The sequence below is a fragment of the Eleutherodactylus coqui genome, chromosome 13 (assembly GCF_035609145.1).
Source record: "Eleutherodactylus coqui strain aEleCoq1 chromosome 13, aEleCoq1.hap1, whole genome shotgun sequence".
Taxonomy (NCBI): Eukaryota; Metazoa; Chordata; class Amphibia; order Anura; family Eleutherodactylidae; genus Eleutherodactylus; species Eleutherodactylus coqui.
Window position 1 is genome coordinate 43,579,243 of NC_089849.1, and position 10,000 is coordinate 43,589,242.

The 10,000-nt window shown below is 43.7% G+C and overlaps 12 non-coding genes across 12 annotated transcripts; all 12 read left to right on the top strand.

Annotated features, from left to right (window-relative positions):
* The first annotated feature begins 462 nt into the window (after positions 1 to 462).
* On the top strand, positions 463 to 534 carry TRNAC-GCA (transfer RNA cysteine (anticodon GCA)). Its single transcript has one exon. It is a non-coding gene; the product is annotated as a tRNA-Cys (tRNA).
* Positions 535 to 1,011: 477 nt separating this feature from the next.
* On the top strand, positions 1,012 to 1,083 carry TRNAC-GCA (transfer RNA cysteine (anticodon GCA)). Its single transcript has one exon. It is a non-coding gene; the product is annotated as a tRNA-Cys (tRNA).
* Positions 1,084 to 1,560: 477 nt separating this feature from the next.
* On the top strand, positions 1,561 to 1,632 carry TRNAC-GCA (transfer RNA cysteine (anticodon GCA)). Its single transcript has one exon. It is a non-coding gene; the product is annotated as a tRNA-Cys (tRNA).
* Positions 1,633 to 3,504: 1,872 nt separating this feature from the next.
* TRNAC-GCA (transfer RNA cysteine (anticodon GCA)) lies at positions 3,505 to 3,576 on the top strand. The gene has a single exon. It is a non-coding gene; the product is annotated as a tRNA-Cys (tRNA).
* A 225-nt stretch (positions 3,577 to 3,801) lies between these two features.
* On the top strand, positions 3,802 to 3,873 carry TRNAC-GCA (transfer RNA cysteine (anticodon GCA)). Its single transcript has one exon. It is a non-coding gene; the product is annotated as a tRNA-Cys (tRNA).
* Positions 3,874 to 4,098: 225 nt separating this feature from the next.
* Positions 4,099 to 4,170, top strand: TRNAC-GCA (transfer RNA cysteine (anticodon GCA)). Its single transcript has one exon. It is a non-coding gene; the product is annotated as a tRNA-Cys (tRNA).
* Positions 4,171 to 4,647: 477 nt separating this feature from the next.
* Positions 4,648 to 4,719, top strand: TRNAC-GCA (transfer RNA cysteine (anticodon GCA)). Its single transcript has one exon. It is a non-coding gene; the product is annotated as a tRNA-Cys (tRNA).
* A 477-nt stretch (positions 4,720 to 5,196) lies between these two features.
* TRNAC-GCA (transfer RNA cysteine (anticodon GCA)) lies at positions 5,197 to 5,268 on the top strand. Its single transcript has one exon. It is a non-coding gene; the product is annotated as a tRNA-Cys (tRNA).
* A 477-nt stretch (positions 5,269 to 5,745) lies between these two features.
* On the top strand, positions 5,746 to 5,817 carry TRNAC-GCA (transfer RNA cysteine (anticodon GCA)). The gene has a single exon. It is a non-coding gene; the product is annotated as a tRNA-Cys (tRNA).
* A 477-nt stretch (positions 5,818 to 6,294) lies between these two features.
* TRNAC-GCA (transfer RNA cysteine (anticodon GCA)) lies at positions 6,295 to 6,366 on the top strand. Its single transcript has one exon. It is a non-coding gene; the product is annotated as a tRNA-Cys (tRNA).
* A 477-nt stretch (positions 6,367 to 6,843) lies between these two features.
* TRNAC-GCA (transfer RNA cysteine (anticodon GCA)) lies at positions 6,844 to 6,915 on the top strand. Its single transcript has one exon. It is a non-coding gene; the product is annotated as a tRNA-Cys (tRNA).
* Positions 6,916 to 9,588: 2,673 nt separating this feature from the next.
* On the top strand, positions 9,589 to 9,660 carry TRNAC-GCA (transfer RNA cysteine (anticodon GCA)). Its single transcript has one exon. It is a non-coding gene; the product is annotated as a tRNA-Cys (tRNA).
* The last annotated feature ends 340 nt before the right edge of the window (positions 9,661 to 10,000 follow it).

The following is a 10,000-nucleotide window of genomic DNA, read 5'->3' on the forward strand; positions in this document are numbered from 1 at the left end:
ACTAATGCCATCCAACGATATGGTTACCTTTCCAAGAAAGCTCTCCTTCAACTTGTTACCCTTGAGCATTTTTCTCATGCAGAACTTGTCATCCACTCTCTCACTGGCAATCTTCATTGGTAGGGATTTCAACAAGCATCCTTACTTTTGAGAAATTGGTTTCCTCAGAACATTACTTTTTAAGAACTAGTGAGCCCAATCATAAGCCAAGGGGGCATAGCTTCAAATCTGGGTGCCCCCTTCAAGTGCCAGCTTTACTCATGCTATTCAACGATATGGTTACCTTTCCAAGAAAGCTCTTCTTCAACTTGTTACCCTTGAGCCTATTTCTCATGCAGAGTCATCCACTCTCTCACTGGCAATCTTTATTGGTAGGGATTTCAACAAGCATCCTTAATTTTGAGAAATTGGTTTCCTCAGAACATTACTTTTTAAGAACCAGTGAGCCCAATCATAAGCCAAGGGGGTATAGCTCAGTGGAAGAGCATTCGACTGCAGATCGAGAGGTCCCTGGTTCAAATCCGGGTGCCCCCTTCAAGTGCCAGCTTTACTAATGCCATCCAACGATATGGTTACCTTTCCAAGAAAGCTCTCCTTCAACTTGTTACCCTTGAGCATTTTTCTCATGCAGAACTTGTCATCCACTCTCTCACTGGCAATCTTCATTGGTAGGGATTTCAACAAGCATCCTTACTTTTGAGAAATTGGTTTCCTCAGAACATTACTTTTTAAGAACCAGTGAGCCCAATCATAAGCCAAGGGGGCATAGCTTCAAATCTGGGTGCCCCCTTCAAGTGCCAGCTTTACTCATGCTATTCAACGATATGGTTACCTTTCCAAGAAAGCTCTTCTTCAACTTGTTACCCTTGAGCCTATTTCTCATGCAGAGTCATCCACTCTCTCACTGGCAATCTTTATTGGTAGGGATTTCAGCAAGCATCCTTACTTTTGAGAAATTGGTTTCCTCAGAACATTACTTTTTAAGAACCAGTGAGCCCAATCATAAGCCAAGGGGGTATAGCTCAGTGGAAGAGCATTCGACTGCAGATCGAGAGGTCCCTGGTTCAAATCCGGGTGCCCCCTTCAAGTGCCAGCTTTACTAATGCCATCCAACGATATGGTTACCTTTCCAAGAAAGCTCTCCTTCAACTTGTTACCCTTGAGCATTTTTCTCATGCAGAACTTGTCATCCACTCTCTCACTGGCAATCTTCATTGGTAGGGATTTCAACAAGCATCCTTACTTTTGAGAAATTGGTTTCCTCAGAACATTACTTTTTAAGAACCAGTGAGCCCAATCATAAGCCAAGGGGGCATAGCTTCAAATCTGGGTGCCCCCTTCAAGTGCCAGCTTTACTCATGCTATTCAACGATATGGTTACCTTTCCAAGAAAGCTCTTCTTCAACTTGTTACCCTTGAGCCTATTTCTCATGCAGAGTCATCCACTCTCTCACTGGCAATCTTTATTGGTAGGGATTTCAACAAGCATCCTTACTTTTGAGAAAGTGGTTTCCTCAGAACATTACTTTTTAAGAACCAGTGAGCCCAATCATAAGCCAAGGGGGTATAGCTCAGTGGAAGAGCATTCGACTGCAGATCGAGAGGTCCCTGGTTCAAATCCGGGTGCCCCCTTCAAGTGCCAGCTTTACTAATGCCATCCAACGATATGGTTACCTTTCCAAGAAAGCTCTCCTTCAACTTGTTACCCTTGAGCATTTTTCTCATGCAGAACTTGTCATCCACTCTCTCACTGGCAATCTTCATTGGTAGGGATTTCAACAAGCATCCTTACTTTTGAGAAATTGGTTTCCTCAGAACATTACTTTTTAAGAACCAGTGAGCCCAATCATAAGCCAAGGGGGCATAGCTTCAAATCTGGGTGCCCCCTTCAAGTGCCAGCTTTACTCATGCTATTCAACGATATGGTTACCTTTCCAAGAAAGCTCTTCTTCAACTTGTTACCCTTGAGCCTATTTCTCATGCAGAGTCATCCACTCTCTCACTGGCAATCTTTATTGGTAGGGATTTCAACAAGCATCCTTAATTTTGAGAAATTGGTTTCCTCAGAACATTACTTTTTAAGAACCAGTGAGCCCAATCATAAGCCAAGGGGGTATAGCTCAGTGGAAGAGCATTCGACTGCAGATCGAGAGGTCTCTGGTTCAAATCCGGGTGCCCCCTTCAAGTGCCAGCTTTACTAATGCCATCCAACGATATGGTTACCTTTCCAAGAAAGCTCTCCTTCAACTTGTTACCCTTGAGCATTTTTCTCATGCAGAACTTGTCATCCACTCTCTCACTGGCAATCTTCATTGGTAGGGATTTCAACAAGCATCCTTACTTTTGAGAAATTGGTTTCCTCAGAACATTACTTTTTAAGAACCAGTGAGCCCAATCATAAGCCAAGGGGGCATAGCTTCACATCTGGGTGCCCCCTTCAAGTGCCAGCTTTACTCATGCTATTCAACGATATGGTTACCTTTCCAAGAAAGCTCTTCTTCAACTTGTTACCCTTGAGCCTATTTCTCATGCAGAGTCATCCACTCTCTCACTGGCAATCTTTATTGGTAGGGATTTCAACAAGCATCCTTAATTTTGAGAAATTGGTTTCCTCAGAACATTACTTTTTAAGAACCAGTGAGCCCAATCATAAGCCAAGGGGGTATAGCTCAGTGGAAGAGCATTCGACTGCAGATCGAGAGGTCCCTGGTTCAAATCCGGTGGCCCCCTTCAAGTGCCAGCTTTACTAATGCCATCCAACGATATGGTTACCTTTCCAAGAAAGCTCTCCTTCAACTTGTTACCCTTGAGCATTTTTCTCATGCAGAACTTGTCATCCACTCTCTCACTGGCAATCTTTATTGGTAGGGATTTCAACAAGCATCCTTACTTTTGAGAAATTGGTTTCCTCAGAACATTACTTTTTAAGAACCAGTGAGCCCAATCATAAGCCAAGGGGGCATAGCTTCAAATCTGGGTGCCCCCTTCAAGTGCCAGCTTTACTCATGCTATTCAACGATATGGTTACCTTTCCAAGAAAGCTCTTCTTCAACTTGTTACCCTTGAGCCTATTTCTCATGCAGAGTCATCCACTCTCTCACTGGCAATCTTTATTGGTAGGGATTTCAACAAGCATCCTTAATTTGGGGAAATTGGTTTCCTCAGAACATTACTTTTTAAGAACCAGTGAGCCCAATCATAAGCCAAGGTGGTATAGCTCAGTGGATGAGCATTCGACTGCAGATCGAGAGGTCCCTGGTTCAAATCCGGGTGGCCCCTTCAAGTGCCAGCTTTACTAATGCCATCCAACGATATGGTTACCTTTCCAAGAAAGCTCTCCTTCAACTTGTTACCCTTGAGCATTTTTCTCATGCAGAACTTGTCATCCACTCTCTCACTGGCAATCTTCATTGGTAGGGATTTCAACAAGCATCCTTACTTTTGAGAAATTGGTTTCCTCAGAACATTACTTTTTAAGAACCAGTGAGCCCAATCATAAGCCAAGGGGGTATAGCTCAGTGGAAGAGCATTCGACTGCAGATCGAGAGGTCCCTGGTTCAAATCCGGGTGCCCCCTTCAAGTGCCAGCTTTACTAATGCCATCCAACGATATGGTTACCTTTCCAAGAAAGCTCTCCTTCAACTTGTTACCCTTGAGCATTTTTCTCATGCAGAACTTGTCATCCACACTCTCACTGGCAATCTTCATTGGTAGGGATTTCAACAAGCATCCTTACTTTTGAGAAATTGGTTTCCTCAGAACATTACTTTTTAAGAACCAGTGAGCCCAATCATAAGCCAAGGGGGTATAGCTCAGTGGAAGAGCATTCGACTGCAGATCGAGAGGTCCCTGGTTCAAATCCGGGTGCCCCCTTCAAGTGCCAGCTTTACTAATGCCATCCAACGATATGGTTACCTTTCCAAGAAAGCTCTCCTTCAACTTGTTACCCTTGAGCATTTTTCTCATGCAGAACTTGTCATCCACACTCTCACTGGCAATCTTCATTGGTAGGGATTTCAACAAGCATCCTTACTTTTGAGAAATTTGTTTCCTCAGAACATTACTTTTTAAGAACCAGTGAGCCCAATCATAAGCCAAGGGGGTATAGCTCAGTGGAAGAGCATTCGACTGCAGATCGAGAGGTCCCTGGTTCAAATCCGGGTGCCCCCTTCAAGTGCCAGCTTTACTAATGCCATCCAACGATATGGTTACCTTTCCAAGAAAGCTCTCCTTCAACTTGTTACCCTTGAGCATTTTTCTCATGCAGAACTTGTCATCCACTCTCTCACTGGCAATCTTCATTGGTAGGGATTTCAACAAGCATCCTTACTTTTGAGAAATTGGTTTCCTCAGAACATTACTTTTTAAGAACTAGTGAGCCCAATCATAAGCCAAGGGGGCATAGCTTCAAATCTGGGTGCCCCCTTCAAGTGCCAGCTTTACTCATGCTATTCAACGATATGGTTACCTTTCCAAGAAAGCTCTTCTTCAACTTGTTACCCTTGAGCCTATTTCTCATGCAGAGTCATCCACTCTCTCACTGGCAATCTTTATTGGTAGGGATTTCAACAAGCATCCTTAATTTTGAGAAATTGGTTTCCTCAGAACATTACTTTTTAAGAACCAGTGAGCCCAATCATAAGCCAAGGGGGTATAGCTCAGTGGAAGAGCATTCGACTGCAGATCGAGAGGTCCCTGGTTCAAATCCGGGTGCCCCCTTCAAGTGCCAGCTTTACTAATGCCATCCAACGATATGGTTACCTTTCCAAGAAAGCTCTCCTTCAACTTGTTACCCTTGAGCATTTTTCTCATGCAGAACTTGTCATCCACTCTCTCACTGGCAATCTTCATTGGTAGGGATTTCAACAAGCATCCTTACTTTTGAGAAATTGGTTTCCTCAGAACATTACTTTTTAAGAACCAGTGAGCCCAATCATAAGCCAAGGGGGCATAGCTTCAAATCTGGGTGCCCCCTTCAAGTGCCAGCTTTACTCATGCTATTCAACGATATGGTTACCTTTCCAAGAAAGCTCTTCTTCAACTTGTTACCCTTGAGCCTATTTCTCATGCAGAGTCATCCACTCTCTCACTGGCAATCTTTATTGGTAGGGATTTCAACAAGCATCCTTAATTTTGAGAAATTGGTTTCCTCAGAACATTACTTTTTAAGAACCAGTGAGCCCAATCATAAGCCAAGGGGGTATAGCTCAGTGGAAGAGCATTCGACTGCAGATCGAGAGGTCCCTGGTTCAAATCCGGGTGCCCCCTTCAAGTGCCAGCTTTACTAATGCCATCCAACGATATGGTTACCTTTCCAAGAAAGCTCTCCTTCAACTTGTTACCCTTGAGCATTTTTCTCATGCAGAACTTGTCATCCACTCTCTCACTGGCAATCTTCATTGGTAGGGATTTCAACAAGCATCCTTACTTTTGAGAAATTGGTTTCCTCAGAACATTACTTTTTAAGAACTAGTGAGCCCAATCATAAGCCAAGGGGGCATAGCTTCAAATCTGGGTGCCCCCTTCAAGTGCCAGCTTTACTCATGCTATTCAACGATATGGTTACCTTTCCAAGAAAGCTCTTCTTCAACTTGTTACCCTTGAGCCTATTTCTCATGCAGAGTCATCCACTCTCTCACTGGCAATCTTTATTGGTAGGGATTTCAACAAGCATCCTTAATTTTGAGAAATTGGTTTCCTCAGAACATTACTTTTTAAGAACCAGTGAGCCCAATCATAAGCCAAGGGGGTATAGCTCAGTGGAAGAGCATTCGACTGCAGATCGAGAGGTCCCTGGTTCAAATCCGGGTGCCCCCTTCAAGTGCCAGCTTTACTAATGCCATCCAACGATATGGTTACCTTTCCAAGAAAGCTCTCCTTCAACTTGTTACCCTTGAGCATTTTTCTCATGCAGAACTTGTCATCCACTCTCTCACTGGCAATCTTCATTGGTAGGGATTTCAACAAGCATCCTTACTTTTGAGAAATTGGTTTCCTCAGAACATTACTTTTTAAGAACCAGTGAGCCCAATCATAAGCCAAGGGGGCATAGCTTCAAATCTGGGTGCCCCCTTCAAGTGCCAGCTTTACTCATGCTATTCAACGATATGGTTACCTTTCCAAGAAAGCTCTTCTTCAACTTGTTACCCTTGAGCCTATTTCTCATGCAGAGTCATCCACTCTCTCACTGGCAATCTTTATTGGTAGGGATTTCAACAAGCATCCTTACTTTTGAGAAATTGGTTTCCTCAGAACATTACTTTTTAAGAACCAGTGAGCCCAATCATAAGCCAAGGGGGTATAGCTCAGTGGAAGAGCATTCGACTGCAGATCGAGAGGTCCCTGGTTCAAATCCGGGTGCCCCCTTCAAGTGCCAGCTTTACTAATGCCATCCAACGATATGGTTACCTTTCCAAGAAAGCTCTCCTTCAACTTGTTACCCTTGAGCATTTTTCTCATGCAGAACTTGTCATCCACTCTCTCACTGGCAATCTTCATTGGTAGGGATTTCAACAAGCATCCTTACTTTTGAGAAATTGGTTTCCTCAGAACATTACTTTTTAAGAACCAGTGAGCCCAATCATAAGCCAAGGGGGCATAGCTTCAAATCTGGGTGCCCCCTTCAAGTGCCAGCTTTACTCATGCTATTCAACGATATGGTTACCTTTCCAAGAAAGCTCTTCTTCAACTTGTTACCCTTGAGCCTATTTCTCATGCAGAGTCATCCACTCTCTCACTGGCAATCTTTATTGGTAGGGATTTCAACAAGCATCCTTACTTTTGAGAAAGTGGTTTCCTCAGAACATTACTTTTTAAGAACCAGTGAGCCCAATCATAAGCCAAGGGGGTATAGCTCAGTGGAAGAGCATTCGACTGCAGATCGAGAGGTCCCTGGTTCAAATCCGGGTGCCCCCTTCAAGTGCCAGCTTTACTAATGCCATCCAACGATATGGTTACCTTTCCAAGAAAGCTCTCCTTCAACTTGTTACCCTTGAGCATTTTTCTCATGCAGAACTTGTCATCCACTCTCTCACTGGCAATCTTCATTGGTAGGGATTTCAACAAGCATCCTTACTTTTGAGAAATTGGTTTCCTCAGAACATTACTTTTTAAGAACCAGTGAGCCCAATCATAAGCCAAGGGGGCATAGCTTCAAATCTGGGTGCCCCCTTCAAGTGCCAGCTTTACTCATGCTATTCAACGATATGGTTACCTTTCCAAGAAAGCTCTTCTTCAACTTGTTACCCTTGAGCCTATTTCTCATGCAGAGTCATCCACTCTCTCACTGGCAATCTTTATTGGTAGGGATTTCAACAAGCATCCTTAATTTTGAGAAATTGGTTTCCTCAGAACATTACTTTTTAAGAACCAGTGAGCCCAATCATAAGCCAAGGGGGTATAGCTCAGTGGAAGAGCATTCGACTGCAGATCGAGAGGTCTCTGGTTCAAATCCGGGTGCCCCCTTCAAGTGCCAGCTTTACTAATGCCATCCAACGATATGGTTACCTTTCCAAGAAAGCTCTCCTTCAACTTGTTACCCTTGAGCATTTTTCTCATGCAGAACTTGTCATCCACTCTCTCACTGGCAATCTTCATTGGTAGGGATTTCAACAAGCATCCTTACTTTTGAGAAATTGGTTTCCTCAGAACATTACTTTTTAAGAACCAGTGAGCCCAATCATAAGCCAAGGGGGCATAGCTTCAAATCTGGGTGCCCCCTTCAAGTGCCAGCTTTACTCATGCTATTCAACGATATGGTTACCTTTCCAAGAAAGCTCTTCTTCAACTTGTTACCCTTGAGCCTATTTCTCATGCAGAGTCATCCACTCTCTCACTGGCAATCTTTATTGGTAGGGATTTCAACAAGCATCCTTAATTTGGGGAAATTGGTTTCCTCAGAACATTACTTTTTAAGAACCAGTGAGCCCAATCATAAGCCAAGGGGGTATAGCTCAGTGGAAGAGCATTCGACTGCAGATCGAGAGGTCCCTGGTTCAAATCCGGGTGGCCCCTTCAAGTGCCAGCTTTACTAATGCCATCCAACGATATGGTTACCTTTCCAAGAAAGCTCTCCTTCAACTTGTTACCCTTGAGCATTTTTCTCATGCAGAACTTGTCATCCACTCTCTCACTGGCAATCTTCATTGGTAGGGATTTCAACAAGCATCCTTACTTTTGAGAAATTGGTTTCCTCAGAACATTACTTTTTAAGAACCAGTGAGCCCAATCATAAGCCAAGGGGGCATAGCTTCACATCTGGGTGCCCCCTTCAAGTGCCAGCTTTACTCATGCTATTCAACGATATGGTTACCTTTCCAAGAAAGCTCTTCTTCAACTTGTTACCCTTGAGCCTATTTCTCATGCAGAGTCATCCACTCTCTCACTGGCAATCTTTATTGGTAGGGATTTCAACAAGCATCCTTAATTTTGAGAAATTGGTTTCCTCAGAACATTACTTTTTAAGAACCAGTGAGCCCAATCATAAGCCAAGGGGGTATAGCTCAGTGGAAGAGCATTCGACTGCAGATCGAGAGGTCCCTGGTTCAAATCCGGGTGGCCCCTTCAAGTGCCAGCTTTACTAATGCCATCCAACGATATGGTTACCTTTCCAAGAAAGCTCTCCTTCAACTTGTTACCCTTGAGCATTTTTCTCATGCAGAACTTGTCATCCACTCTCTCACTGGCAATCTTCATTGGTAGGGATTTCAACAAGCATCCTTACTTTTGAGAAATTGGTTTCCTCAGAACATTACTTTTTAAGAACCAGTGAGCCCAATCATAAGCCAAGGGGGCATAGCTTCAAATCTGGGTGCCCCCTTCAAGTGCCAGCTTTACTCATGCTATTCAACGATATGGTTACCTTTCCAAGAAAGCTCTTCTTCAACTTGTTACCCTTGAGCCTATTTCTCATGCAGAGTCATCCACTCTCTCACTGGCAATCTTTATTGGTAGGGATTTCAACAAGCATCCTTAATTTTGAGAAATTGGTTTCCTCAGAACATTACTTTTTAAGAACCAGTGAGCCCAATCATAAGCCAAGGGGGTATAGCTCAGTGGAAGAGCATTCGACTGCAGATCGAGAGGTCCCTGGTTCAAATCCGGTGGCCCCCTTCAAGTGCCAGCTTTACTAATGCCATCCAACGATATGGTTACCTTTCCAAGAAAGCTCTCCTTCAACTTGTTACCCTTGAGCATTTTTCTCATGCAGAACTTGTCATCCACTCTCTCACTGGCAATCTTTATTGGTAGGGATTTCAACAAGCATCCTTACTTTTGAGAAATTGGTTTCCTCAGAACATTACTTTTTAAGAACCAGTGAGCCCAATCATAAGCCAAGGGGGCATAGCTTCAAATCTGGGTGCCCCCTTCAAGTGCCAGCTTTACTCATGCTATTCAACGATATGGTTACCTTTCCAAGAAAGCTCTTCTTCAACTTGTTACCCTTGAGCCTATTTCTCATGCAGAGTCATCCACTCTCTCACTGGCAATCTTTATTGGTAGGGATTTCAACAAGCATCCTTAATTTGGGGAAATTGGTTTCCTCAGAACATTACTTTTTAAGAACCAGTGAGCCCAATCATAAGCCAAGGGGGTATAGCTCAGTGGAAGAGCATTCGACTGCAGATCGAGAGGTCCCTGGTTCAAATCCGGGTGCCCCCTTCAAGTGCCAGCTTTACTAATGCCATCCAACGATATGGTTACCTTTCCAAGAAAGCTCTCCTTCAACTTGTTACCCTTGAGCATTTTTCTCATGCAGAACTTGTCATCCACTCTCTCACTGGCAATCTTCATTGGTAGGGATTTCAACAAGCATACTTACTTTTGAGAAATTGGTTTCCTCAGAACATTACTTTTTAAGAACCAGTGAGCCCAATCATAAGCCAAGGGGGCATAGCTTCAAATCTGGGTGCCCCCTTCAAGTGCCAGCTTTACTCATGCTATTCAACGATATGGTTACCTTTCCAAGAAAGCTCTTCTTCAACTTGTTACCCTTGAGCCT